The sequence below is a fragment of the Pongo abelii genome, chromosome 16 (assembly GCF_028885655.2).
Source record: "Pongo abelii isolate AG06213 chromosome 16, NHGRI_mPonAbe1-v2.0_pri, whole genome shotgun sequence".
In the NCBI taxonomy this organism is placed as follows: domain Eukaryota; kingdom Metazoa; phylum Chordata; class Mammalia; order Primates; family Hominidae; genus Pongo; species Pongo abelii.
In genome coordinates this window covers 8,700,521-8,715,703 of record NC_072001.2, presented here as the reverse complement: position 1 = coordinate 8,715,703, position 15,183 = coordinate 8,700,521, and positions in this window count along the sequence as shown.

Sequence of the window (15,183 nt, the reverse complement as noted above, 5' to 3'; positions counted from 1 at the left end):
TGTAATTGAATGGAATTTGCGATGGAATGGAATGGAATGTAGACTGGAATGTGGAATGGAATTGAATGGAATGTGGAATGGAATGGAATGGAATGCAGAATGGATCGTGCAATGGAACGGAATGGAATGTGAAATGGAATGTGGTATGGAATGGAATGGAAAGTGGAATGGAAAGGATTGGATTGTGGAATGAAATGGAAAGGAATATGGAATAGAATGGAATGGAATGGAATGTGGAATGGAATGGAATGGAATGTTTAATATAATGCATTGGAATGTAATGGAAAGGAAGAGAATGCGGAATGGAATGTGGAATAGATTGGAAAGGAATGTAGAATGGAATGGAAAGGAAAGAAATGTGGAATGGAATGCAATAGAATGTGGAATGTAATGTGGAATGGAAAGGAATATAATGTGGAATGGAATAGAATGTGAAAAGTAATGGAATGTAATGTGGCATGGAAAGGAATGGAAAGTAGAATGGAACGGAATGGAATGTGGTATGCAATGGAATGGAATTTAGAATGGAATGGAAAAGAATGGAATGGAAAGTGGAATGGAACAGAATGTGGAATGGCATGTGGTATGGAAAGGAAAGGAATGTGGAATGGAATGGAATGGAATGGAATATGGAATGGAATGGAATGGAATTGAATGTGGAATGGAATGGAATGGAATGCAATGGAATGGAAAGGAATGGATAGGAATGCGGAATTGAAAGTGGAATGGATTGGAAAGGAAGGTGGAATGGAATGGAAAGGAAGGGAATTTGGAATGGAATGCAATGGAATTTGGAATGGAATGTGGAAAGGAACGGAATGGAATGTGGAATGGAATGGAATGGAACGTGGAATGGATCGTGGAATGGAACGTGGAAAGGAAAGTGGAATGGAACTTGGAATGGACCGTGGAATGCAATGTGAAATGGAATGGAATGGAATCAAATTGAATGTGGAATGGAAGGTAGTGGAATATGGAATGGAAGGTTGAAAGGAATGGAAAGGAATGGAATGTGGAATGGAATGGAATGGATTATGGAACTGAATGTGGAATGGAATGGAATGGAATGTGAAATGGAATGCAATGGAAGGTGGAATGCAATGTGAAATGGAACGAGACGGAAAGCAATGAAATGTGGAATGGAAAGGAATAATAAGAGGAATGGAAGGTGGAATGCAATTTAATGGAATGTGAAATGCAAAGGAATGGAATGGAATGGAATGTGGAATGGAATTGAATCTGTTGTTAAATGGAAAGGAATGGGAGTTGGAATGGAATGGAATGCAGTGAAAAGTGGAATGGAATGGAATGTAATGTGGAATGGAATGTAATGGAAAGTGGAATGGAATTTGAAAAGGAATGGAATGGAATGTGGAATGGAATGTAATCTGGAATGGAATGGAATGTAATCTGGAACGGAATTTAGAATGGAATGTGGAAAGATCGTGGAATGGAATGGAGTGGAATGTGGAATGGAATGGAATTGAATGGAATTTGAAATGGAAGGTGGAATGGATTCGAATGAACTGTGGAAAGGATTGCAGAATGGAGTGTGGAATGGAATGGAAAGGAATGTGTGATGGAACGTGAAATGGAAGGTGGAATGGAAGGTGGAATGGAACATGCAATTGAATGGAATGGAATGGAATGTGGCATGGAATGCAATGAAATGTGAAATGGAATGGAATGGAAAGTGTAATGGATTTGAATGGAATGAGGAATGGAATGTGGAATGGAATGGAATGGAATGTGGCTTGGAATGGAATGGAATGTGGACAGGAATGGAATGGATTGGAATGGAATGTGAAATGGAATGGAACGGAATACGGAATGGAATTGAGTGGAATGTGAAATGGAATGGAATGGAATGTAGAATGGAAAGTGCAATGGAATGGAATGGAATGTGGAATGGAATGGAATGGAATATGGATAGGGATGGAATGGATTGTGGAATGTAATGGAAAGAATGGAAGGGAAATTGGAATGGAATGAAATGGAAGGAAAAGTGAAATGGAATGGAATGGAATGGAATGTGGAAAGGAATGGAATGGAATGGAATGGAATGCAATGGAAGGGAAAGGGGAATGGAATGTGGAATGGAATGGAATGGAATGAGGAATGGAATGGAAAGGAATGGAATGTGGTATGGAATGGAATGGAATGTGGAATGGAAAGGAATGGAATTTAGAATGGAATGGAATGAAACGTGGAATGGAACCTGGAAGGGAACATGGAATGTTATGTGGAATAGAATGAAATGTGAAATGGAAAGTTATGGAATGGAATGTGGAATGGAATGGAATGAAATTTGAAATGTAACAGAATGGAATGTGGAATGGAATGGAATTGAATGAAATATTTAATGGAATGGATTGGGGTGGAATGTGGAATGGAATGGAATGGAAAGTTTAATGGAATGTGGAATGGAATTTTGAATGGAATGTGGAATGGAATGAAGTGGAAAGTGGAATGGAATGTTGAATGAAATGGAAAGGAGTGGAATGAGGAATGGAATGGAATGGAATGTGAAGTGAAATGGAATGGAAAGGAATGTGGAATGGAATGTGCAGTGGAATGATGGAAAGTGGAATGGAACCTGGAATGGAATGTGGAACGGAATTTCGAAAGTATGGAATGGAATGTGGAATGGAATGTAGAATGTTATAGAATGGAACGTGGAATGGAATGTTGAATGGAACATGGGAAGGAACGTGGAATGCAACGTGGGAAGGAACGCGTAATGGAAAGTGGAATGGAACGTGGAATCGAATGTGGAATGGAATGCAATGGAATGCAGAATGGAATGGGGAATGGAACGTGGAATTGAACTTGGAATGGGAATTGGAATGGAAGGTGGAATGGAAAGTGGAATGGAAAATGGAATGGAAAGGAATGGAACGTGGAGTGCAACATGGAATGGAACGTGGAATGAAACGTGGAATGGAATGGAATGCAATGTGGAATGCAATGGAATCAAAGGTGGAATGGAATGGAATGGAACATGGAATGGAATGTGGAATGGAATGGAAGGGAAAGGAATTTGGAATGGACCTTGAAATGGAATGGAATGGAATGAGCAATGGAACGGAATGGAATGGAATGTGGAATGGAATGGAATGGAATGTGGAATGGAATGGAATGGAATGTGGAATGGAATTCAATGGAATGCAATGGAAATTGAAATGGAATAGAATTTAAGGTAGAATGGAATGGAATGAAGTGGAATGTGGAATGGAATGGAATGGAATGTGGAATGGAATGTGGAATGGAATGGAGTGAAATGTGGAAGAGAATGGAATGAAGTGGATTGTGATATGGAATGTGGAATGGAAAGGAATGGAATATGGAATAGAATGGAATGGAATGTGGAAAGGAATAGAATGAAGTGGCAGATGGAAAGGAATGGAATGGAAAGTGGAATGGAACGTTGAATGGAATGTGTAATGGAAAGGGGAATGGAATGTAGTGGAATGTGGAATTGAATTTAGAGAAGTGGAATGTGGAATGGAATGTGGAATGGAATGGAATGGAATGTGGAATGGAACGGATTTGACTGCAATGTGGAATGGAATGCATTGGTGTATGGAATCAAATGGAATGGAATGTGGAATGCAATGGAATGGAATGTGGAATGCAAAGGAGTGGAAAGTGGAATGGAATTTGGAATGTAATGAAGTGGAGTGTGGAATGGAATGGAATGGAATGTGGAATGGCATGGAGTGGAATGTGGATTGGAATGTGGAATGATATGGAATGGAATGATTAATGGAATTTGGAATGGAATGGAAAGGAACGTAGAATGTAACGTGGAATGAAAGGTTGAATGGAATGTGGAAAGGAATGGAATGGAAAGTGGAATGGAATGGAATGGAATGTGGAATGGAATGTGGAATGGAATGGAAAAGAATGAGGAATGTAGTGGAATGGAATGTGGAATGGAATGGAGTGTGGTAGAAATTGTAATGGAATGGAATGGAATGTGAAATGGATTGAATGGAATGGAATCTGAAATGGAATGTGGAATGGAGAGGAATGGAATGTGGAATGGAATGTGGAAAGGAATGTAGAATGCAATAGAATGGAAATCGGAATGGAATGGAATTGAATATGGACTGGAATGGAATGGAATGGAACGGAACGTGAAATGGAATGGAATGGAATGTGGAATGGAATTCAATGGAATTTGGAATGGTCTGGAATGGAATGTGGAATTCAATGGAAAGGAACCTTGAATGGAAAGTGGAATGGAATGGAATAGATTGTGGAATTGAATGGAATGTATTGCGCAATGGAATTGAATGGAATGGAATATGGATTGGACTGGATTGGAAACGAATGCAATGGAATGTGGATTGGAATGCAATGGAATGTGGACTGGAAGGGATTTCAATGTGGAAAGGAGTGGAATGGAATGTTGGATGGAATGTACTGGAATAGATTGTGGAAAGGAAAGAAACGGAATAGATTGGAATGGAATGGAATGTGGAATGGGATGGAATGGATTGTGGAAAGGAATGGTGGGATGGAATGGATTGTGGAAAGGAATGGTATGGAATGGAATGTGGAAAGAAATGTAATGGAATAGAATGGAATGGAATGGAATGTAGAATGGAATGGAAAGCCATATGGAATGGAATGTGGAATGGAAAGTGGGAAGGAACGTGGAATGCAACGTGGAATGGAATGTAATGGAATGTGGAATGCAATTAAATGCAATTTGGAATGGAAAGAAATGGAATAAGGAATGGAATGGAATGGAATGTGGAATGGTCTGAAATGATCATGGAATGGAACGTGGGATGGAAAATGGAGTGGAACGTGTAATAGAAAGTGGAATGGAATGTGGAATGAAAAGTGGGAAGGAACGTGGAATGCTACGTGGAACGGAAAGTTGAAGGGAATGAAATGGAAGGTGGAATGGAATGGAATGGAATGTGTAATGGAATGGAAGGGGTTGGAATGGAATGTGGAATGGAATGGATTGGAATGTAGAGTGGAAAGTGGAATGGAATGGAATGTGGAATGGAACGGAAAGGGTTGGCATGTGGAATGGAATGTGGAATGATATGGAATGGAATAAGCAATGGAATTTGGAATGGAATGAAATGGAACGTGGAATGGAAAGTGGAATGGAATGTAGAATGGAATGCAGAAAGGAATGGAGTGTAATGTGGAATGGAATGGAATAGACTGTGGAATGGAATGTGGAATGGAATGGAATTGAATATCGAATGGAATGGAATGGGGTGCAATGTGCAATGGAATAGAATGGAATGTGGAATGGAATGGAGAGGAATGTTACATGGAATGGAAAGGAATATGGAATGGAAAGTGGAATGATGTGGAAAGGAATGTGGAAAGGAATTTAATGGAATGTAGAATGGAACGCTGAAAGAAACTTTTAATGGAAAGTGGAAAGGAACGTGGAATGGAACATGGAACGGAAGGTGGAATGGAACGTGGAATGGAAAGTGCAATGGAATGGAATGGAATGTGGAATGGAATGGAATGGAATGTGGAATGCAATGTGGAATGTAATTGAATGGAAGGTGGAATGGAATGTGGAATGGAATGGAAAGGAAAGTGGAATGGAATGGAATGTGAAATGGAATGGAATGGAATGGAATGTCGAATGGATTGTGCAATGGAATGGAAAGAAATGTGGAACAGAATGTGGCATGGAATGGAACGGAACATGGAATGGAACCTGGAATGGAACGTGGAATGGAATATGGAATGGAATGGAATGGAACGTGGAATGGAACGTGGAATGGAACGTGGAATGAAACTTGGAAAGCAACGTTGAATGGAATGGAATGGAATGTGGAATTGAACGAAATGTAATGGGATGTGGAATGGAAAGGAATGGAATATGGAATGGAATTCAGTGGAATTGAATTCACTGGAATGGAATGGAATTTGAAATGGAATAGAATAGAATGTCAAATGGAATGGAACGGAATGTGTAATAGAATGGAATGAAGTGGAAGGTGAAATGGACTGGAATGTAAAGTGGAATGGAAAGTGGAATTGAATGTTGAATGGAATGTGTAATGGAATGGAGTCGAATGTGGAATGGAATGGAATGAAATGGAATCTGGAATGAAATGTGGAATGGAATGGAGTGGAATGTGGAATGGAATGTGGAATGGAAAGGAATGGAATGTGGATTGGAATGGAATGAAACATGGAAAGGAACGTAGAAGGCAACGTGGAATGGTATGTGGAATATAATGGAAAGTGAAATGGAAAGTTATGGAATGGAATGTGGTATGGAATGGAATGGAATGTGGAATGGAATGGAATGGAGTGAAATTTGAAATGGAATGGAATGGAATGTGGAATGGAATGGAATTGAATGAAATGCTTAATGGAATGGAATGGGGTGGCATGTGGAATGGAATGGAATGGAAACTTTAATGGAATGTGGAATGGAATGTTGAATGCAATGTGGAAAGGAATGAAATGGAAAGTGGAATGGAATGTTGACTGAAAGGGAATGGAGTGGAATGTGGAATGGAATGGAATGTGGATTGCAATGTGGAATAAAATGGAACGGAATGTGGAATGGAATGAGAAATGGAATGGAATGGAAAGTGGAATGGAATGGAATGGAATGTGGAATGAAATGGAAACGATTACGGAATCAAATGGAATGGAATGGAATTTGGAAAGGAATGGAATGGAATGTGAAAAGGAATGGAATGGACTGTGGAATTTAATGGAATGGAATGTGAAATGGTATGTGGAATGGAATGGAACGTGTAATGGAACATGCAATGGAAAATGGAATGGAATGTCAAAAGGAATGAGTAACGGAATGGAATTGAATGTGGAATGGAAGGGAATGAAATGCGGAATGGAATGTGGAATGGAATGCGGAATAGGATGGAATGATCTGTGGAATGTTAGGTGGAATATAATGAAATGGAATGTGAAATGGAATGGAATGAAATGGAATGGAATGTGGAATTGAGTGGAATCGGATGTGAATTGGAATGGAATGGATGGTGCAATGGAATGCAATGGAGTTGAAAGTGGAATGGAATTGAATGGAATCTGGAATGGATGTAGAATGGAATGTGGAATGGAATGTGGAAAGGAATGGAATGGAACGTGGAATGGAATGGAATGGAATGTGGAAAGGAATGGAATGGAATGTGGAATGTAATGGAGTGGAATGAGGACTGGAAATTAATTTAATGGAATGGAACTTGAAATGGAATGGAGTGGAATAAAATGTGAAATGGAATGGAATGGAATGGAATGTGGAATGGAATGGAATAGAATGTGGAATGGAATGGAAAATGGAATGGAATGGAATTGAATGTGGAAAGGAATGTGGAATGGAAAGTGAAATGGAATGGAATGGAACGTGTAGTGGAAAGTGGAATGGAACGTGGAATGGAAGGTGGAATAGAATAGAATGCAATGTGGAATGGAAATGACGGGACGATAGAATGGAATGGAAAGGAACGTGGAATGGAATGGAATGGAAGGTGGAAATGAATGGAATGGAATTTGGAATGGAGTGAGGAATGGAACGGAATGGAATGTCGAATGCAATGTGGAATGGAAATGAATGGAACGTGGAATGGAATGTGGAAGGGAATATGCAAGGGAATGTGGATTGGAAAGTGCAGTAGGATGGAATGGAATGTGGAATGGAATGGAATGCAATGTGGAATGGAATGTAATGCAGTGCAACGTGGAAAGGCATGGAATGGAATGTGGATGGGAATGTGGAATGGAATGTGGAAGGAATGTGGAACGGAATGAAGAGGAATGTGGAGAGGAATGTGGAATGGAATGTTTAATGGAATATAGTGGAATGTGGAATGGAATGCAAAGGGGTGGAATGTGGAATGGAAAGGAATTTGGAATGGAATGGAATGTGGAATGGAAGGTGGAATGGACTGAAATGGAATGTGGAATGGAATGTGGAATGGAATGTGGAATGGAATAGAATGGAATGTGGAATGGAATGGACAGGAAATTGGAATGGAATGTGGAATGGAATGTGGAATGGAACGTGGAATGGAATGGAACGGATCCTGGAAAGGAAAAGAATGGAAATTGGAATGGAATGCAATGAAATGTGGAATGGAATGGATTGGAATGAACTGGAAATTCCAATGGAATGGAATGTGGAATGAAATGGAATGCGTAATGGAATGGAATGGAGTAGAATGTGGTATTTAACCAAATGGAATGTGGAATGGAATGTGGAATGAAACGTGGAACGAAATGATGTTGAATGAGGAATGGAATGTGAAATGTAATGGAGTGGAAAGTGGAATGGTATGGAAAGGAGAGGAATGTGGAAAGGAATGTAATGGAATTTGGAATGGAATATAGAATGGAAGGGAAAGGAATGGAATGTTGAATGGAAAGTGGAATGCAACGCAATTGTACCTGGAATGGAAGGTGGAATGGAATTTGGAATGATTGTAATATAATATGGAATGGAATGTGGAATGGAATGGAATCGAATGTGGAAAAGAATGCAATGTCGGGGAATGTGGAATGGAATGTGGAATGGAATGGAATGGAACGGAAAGGAATGGAATGTGGAATGGAAGCGAATGTGGAATGGAATGTGGAATGGAATAGAATGCAATGTGGAATGGATCGTGGAATGGAATATGGAATGGAAAATGGAAACGAACGTGGAATGTGACGTGGAACGGACCGTGGAAAGGAATGTGGAATGGAATGGAATGGAATTGAATGGAATGTAAAATGGAATGGAATGGAATGTGGAATGGAATGGAATGGAACGTGGAATGCAATGTGAAATGGAATGGAATGGAATGCAATGCAATGTGGAATGGGATGCAATGACATGTGGAATGGTAGGTGGAATGGAATGAAATGGAATGTGGAATGGAATGGAATGGATAGGATTGTAATGTGGAATGGAATGGAAAGGGAAGTGAATTGGATTGGAACGGAAGGTAGAATGGAATGGAATGGAGTGGAAAATGGAATGGAATTGAAAGCAATGTGGAATAGATGAAAAATGGAATGTGGAATGGAATGTGGAAGGGAATGTGGAATCAAATGGAATGGAATGAGGAATGGAATGGAATGGAAAGTGGAATGGAATGTCAAGGAATGGAATGTGGAATGTAATGGAATGGAATGTGGACTGGTATTTAATGGAATGGAATGTGGAATGGAATGGAAAGTAATATGGAATGGAAATTGGAATGGAATGGAAAGGAATGTGGAATGGAATTTGGAATGGAATGGAAAGGAATGTGGAATGGAATGTTCAATGGAATGGAATGGAATGTGGAATGGAACGGAATGGAATGTGGAATGGAATGGAATGGAATGTGGAATGGAATGTGAAAAGGAATGGAGTGGAAAGTGGAGTAGAAAGTAAGGGAATGTGGACAGGAACGGAAGAGAGTGGAATGTGGAATGGAATGGAATGTAGAATGGAATGTGCAATGAAATGTGGAAAGGAATGTGGAATGGAATGGAATGGAATTAGGAATGCAATGGATTGCTATGTGTAGTGGAACGGAATGGGATGGGATGGAAAGTGCAATGGAATGTTTTGGAATGTGGAATGAAATTAAATCCAATTTGGAATGGAATGGAAGGGAATGAGTAAAGGAATGGAAAGGAGTGTGGAATGGAAAGAGGAATGGAAGGAATGGAATGTGGAATGGAATGGAATTGATTTCAGAATGGAATGGAATGGAATGTGGAAGGGAAAGGAATGGAAACAAAAGGAATGGAATGTGGAATGGAATGCAATGGATTATGGAATGGAATGGAATAGAATTGAATGGAATATGGAATGGAACGGAATTGAAAGGAATGGAATGTGGAATTGAATGGATGTGAATGTGGAATGGAATGTGGAATGGAATGCAATGGAAAGGAATGTGGAAAGGAAAGGAATGGAAAATGGAATGGAAAGGAATGGAATGTGGAATGGAATGGAAAGAATGGAATGTGGAATAGAATGGAATGGAATATGGAATGAAATGGTGTGGATTTCAGTGTGGAATGGAATGTAGTGGAAAGGAATGTGGAAAGGAATGTAATGTAATGTAATGGAGTGAAATTGAATGGAATGGAAAGTGGAATTGAATGGAATGGAACATGGAATAGAATGGAAAAGAAAGAAATGCAAAGAGGAATGGAATGGAAGGCAATGTGGAATGGAATGTGGAAAGGAATGGAGTGGAATGTTATATGGATTGGAATGGAATTTGGAATGGAATGGAAGGGAATGCAATGTTCAATGGAATGGAATGGAATGGAATGTGGAATGGAATGCAATCTGGAATGGAATGAAAAGGAATGGAAAGGAATGGAATGTGGAATGAAATGGACTGGAATGTGGAATGGAATGTGGAATGGAATGGAATTGAAAGGAATGGAATGTGTAATGGAATGGATTATGGAATGGAATGGAATGAAATGGAAAGGAACGGAGTGCGGAATGGAATGGAAGGGAATTTGGAAGGGAATGTGGAATGGAATGGAAAGGAATGGAGTGCAATCTGGAATGTCATGGAATGGAATGTGGAATGGAATGTGGAATGGAATATGGAATGGAAAGAAATGGAATGTGGAGTTGAATGGGGAATGGAATGTGGAATGAAACAGAGTATAATGTGGAATGGAATGGAATGGAGTGGAATGTGGAATGGAATGGAATGTGGAATGGAATTCGGAATGGAATGAAATGGAATGTGGAAAGGATTGGAAAGGAATGTGGAATGGAATGGAATGGAAAGTGGAATTGAATATGGAATGGAATGTGGAATGGAATGTGGAATGTAACGGACTGGAACGTGGAATGGAATGGAATGGAATGTGTAACGGGGTGCAACGGAATTTGGAGTGGAATGGAAATGTATGAAATGGAAATTGGAATGGAATGCAATGAAATGAAAGGGAAGTTGAAATGGAATTGAATGGAATGTGGAATGGAATGGAATGGAATGCTTAATGCAATGGATTGTAATAGAAGGTGGAATGCAGAGGAATGGAAGGTGGAATGCAAAGTGGAATGCAATGTGGAATGGCATGTGGAAAGGAATGAACTGGAATGTGGAATGGAATCTGGAATGGAATGGAGTGGAATGTGGAATGGAATGGAGTGGAATGTGGAATGGAAAGAGGAAAGGACTGGAGTGGAATGTGGAATGGTATGGAGTGGAGAGGAATGTGGAAAGGCATGGAATGGAATGTGCAATGGAGTGGAATGGAATGTGGAATGGAATGAGGAAAGGAATGGAATGGAAAGTGGAATGCAATGTGGAATTGGATTTGGAATGGATTGTGGAATAAAATGAAATGGAATGTGCAATGGAATGGAATGTTGCGGAATGTGGAATGGATGGAAGAATGGAATGTGGAATGCAATGTGTGATGGAATGGAATATGGAATGCAATGTGGATCGGAATGGAATATAATTGAATGGAATGTGGAATTGAATGTGGAATGGATTGGAATGGAAAGGAATGGAATGTGGAATGGAATGGAATGGAAAGAAATATGGAATGGAATGGAACGGAAAGGATTGGAATGAGTAATGGAATGTAACAGAATGTGGAAAGAAATGGAATCGAATGGAATGTAGAATGGAATGGAATCGAATGGAATGAACTGCAGAATGCAATGGAATGGAAAGCGGAATGGAATACAATGGAATGTAGAATGGAATGCAATGGAATGTGGAATGTAATGGAATGGAAAGGAATGGAAAGGAAAGGAATGGAAAGAAATTCGGGATGGAATGCAATGGAATGTGTAATGGAATTGATTGGAAAGTGGAATGGGATGTGAAATGGAATAAAATGGAATGCGGAGTGCAATGTGGAATGGAATGGAATGGAATTTGGAAAGGAATGTGGAATGGAATGTGGAATGGAATGTCGAAGCGAATGTGGAAAGGTATGGAAAGGAATGTGGAATGGATAGTAGAATGGAATATGCAATGGAATGGAACGCAATGTGGAATGGATTGGAATGGATTGTGCAATGGAATGGAATGGAATGTGGAAAGGTATATGGAATGGAATGGACTGGAATGCAGAATGGAAAGGAATGGAATGTGGAATGGAATTGAATGGAGTTTGGACTGGAATGGAAAGGAATGGAATGGAATGTGGAATGGAATGGAATGTGGAATGTAATGTGGCATGGAACGGAATGGAATGTGAATTTGAATGGAATGGAATGGAATATGGAATGGAATGGAATGGAATGTGGTATGGAATGGAATGGAATGGAACGTGGAGTGCAATGGATTGGAATGGAATGGAATGGAATGGAATGGAAGGGAATGCGGAACGGAAAGTGGAGTGGATTGGAAAGGAATCTGGAATGGAATGGAAAGGAATGGAATCTGGAATGGGATACAATGGAATGTGAAATGGAATGTGGAAAGGAATGGAATGGAATGTGGAATGGAATGGAATGGCACGCGGAATGGATCATGGAATAGAACGTGGAATGGAAAGTGAAATGGACCCTGGAATGGATTGTGGAATGGAATGGAATGGAATGTGGAATGGAATGTGGAATGGAAGGGAATGGAAAGGAAAGTGTAATGGAAAGGAATGGAATGTGGAAAGGAATGGAATAGAGTGGAATGTGGAATGGAATGTAGAATGGAATGTGGAATGGAATGTGGAAAGTAATGGAATGGAATTAGGAATATAATGGATTGGAAAGTGGCCTGGAATGGAACGGAATGTGAAAAGTAACGGAATGGAATGTGCAATGAAATTTAATATAATTTGGAATGGAATGGAATGGAAAGGAATGTGGAATGGAAAGTGGAGTGGAATGGAATGTCGAGTGGAATGGAATTGATTGAGGAGTGGAATGGAATGGGATGGAATGTGGAAGGGAATGGAATGCAAACGAAATTAATGGAATGTGGAATGGAATGCAATGAAATGTGGAATTGAATGGAATGGAATGCAAGGTGGAATGGAATGCAATTGAAAGGAATGGAATGTAGAATGGAATGGATTTGAATTTGGAATGGAATGTGGAATGGAATGGAATGGAATGGAATGTGGAATGGAATGGAACGGAATGGAATGTGGAATGGAAAGGAATGGAATATGGAATGGAATGGAATGGAATGTGGAATGGAATGGCATGGAATGGAACGTGGAATGGAATGGAATGGAATGGAATGTGAATGGAATCTGGAATGGAATGTGGAATGGAATTGAATGGAATGTGCAATGCAATGGAATTGAAAGTGGAAAGTAATGGAATGGAAATTGGAATGGAAAGGAACGTTAAAGGGAATGGAATGGAATGTGGAATGTGAAATGTAATGTGGAATGGAATGTGAAATGCAATGTGGAATGGAATGGAATGGAATGTGCAATGGAATGGAAAGTAACTTGGAATGGACTGTGAAATGGAATGGAATGGAATGTGGAATGGAATGGAAAGGAATTGTATGGAAAGTGGAATGGAATGGAGTGGAATGTGGAATTGAATATGGAATGGAATGGAATGGAACATAAAATGCAACGTGGATTGGAATGTGGAATTTAATGGAATGGAAAGTGCAATGGAACGTGGAATGGACCATAGAATGGAATTTGGAATGGAAGGGAATGAAATGCAGAATGGAATGTGGAATGGAATGGAATGGAACGTGACATATAATGGAATGGAACGTGGAATGGAATGGAATGGAATGTGAATCGAAAGGAATGGAATGAGGTATGGAATGGAATCGAATGTGGAATGAAATGGAATGGAATGAAATAGAATGGATTGGAATTTGGATTGGAATGGAAAGGGATGTGGAATAGAATGGAATGGAATGTGGAATGGAATGGAATGGAATGTGGAATTCAATGGAATTGAATGTGGAATGGAATGGAGTGTAACATAGAATGACAGGTTTAAAGGAATGAGGAATGGAATGTGGAATGGAATGGAATGGAAAGTGGAATGGAATGGAATGGAATGGAATGAAGAACGGAATGTGGAATGGAATTTGAAATTAAATGGAATGTGGAATGCAATGGAATGGAATGGAATGTGGAGTGGAATGGAATGATTGCGGAATGGAATGGAATGGGATGGAATGTAGAAGGGAATGGAATGGAAAAGAATGCAATGGAATGTGGAATGGAATGCAATGAAATGTGGAATTGAATGGAATGGAATGCAATGTGGAAAGGAATGGAATGGAAAGGAATGGAATGTCGAATGGAATGGATGTGAATTTGGAATGGAATGTGGAATGGAATGGAATGGAAAGGAATGGAATGTAGAATGGAATGGATGTGAATTTGGAATGGAATGTGGAATGGAATGGAATGGAATGTGGAATGGAAAGGAATGGAATATGGAATGGAATTGAATGGAATGTGGAATGGAATGGCATGGAATGCAAGGTGGAATGGAATGGAATGTAATGGAATGTGAATGGAATGCGGAATGGAATGTGGAATGGAACTGAATGGAATGTGGAATGCAATGGAATGGAATGTGGAATATAATGCAATGGAAGGTGGAAAAGAATGGAAGGTTAAAAGGAATGGAATGGAATGAGGAATGTGAAATGGAATGTGTATGGAATGTGGAATGTAATGTGGAAAGGAATGTGTTATGGAAATGAGTGGAATGTGGAATGGGAAGGAATGTAATGTGGTATGGAATGTGCGATGGAATTTGGAATGGAATCGAATGGAATGTGGAATGGAAGGTGGAATGGAATCAAATGGAATGTGGAATTGAATGGAACGTGGAATGGAATGGATTGGAAAGTGGAATTTGAAATGGAATGTGGAATGGAATGTGGAATGGAATGTGAAATGGAATATGGAATGGAATGTGAAATGGAATGTGGAATGGAAAGTTGAATGGAAGGAAATGGAAATAGGATTGGATTGGAATGGAACGTGGAATTCAATGGAATGGAAGGTGGAATGGAACGTGGAATGCAATGGAATGGAATGCGGAATGCAATGGAATGGAATATTGAATGCAATGGAAAGAAATACGGAATGGATTGGAATGGAATGGTATGGAATGAGGAATGGCATGGAATGGAATATGCAATGGAATGTGGAATGGAATGGAATGCAACGTGGAACGGAACGTGGAATGGAACTTCTAATTGAACGTGCAATGGAACGTGGAATGGAACGTGTAATGGAACGTGCAAT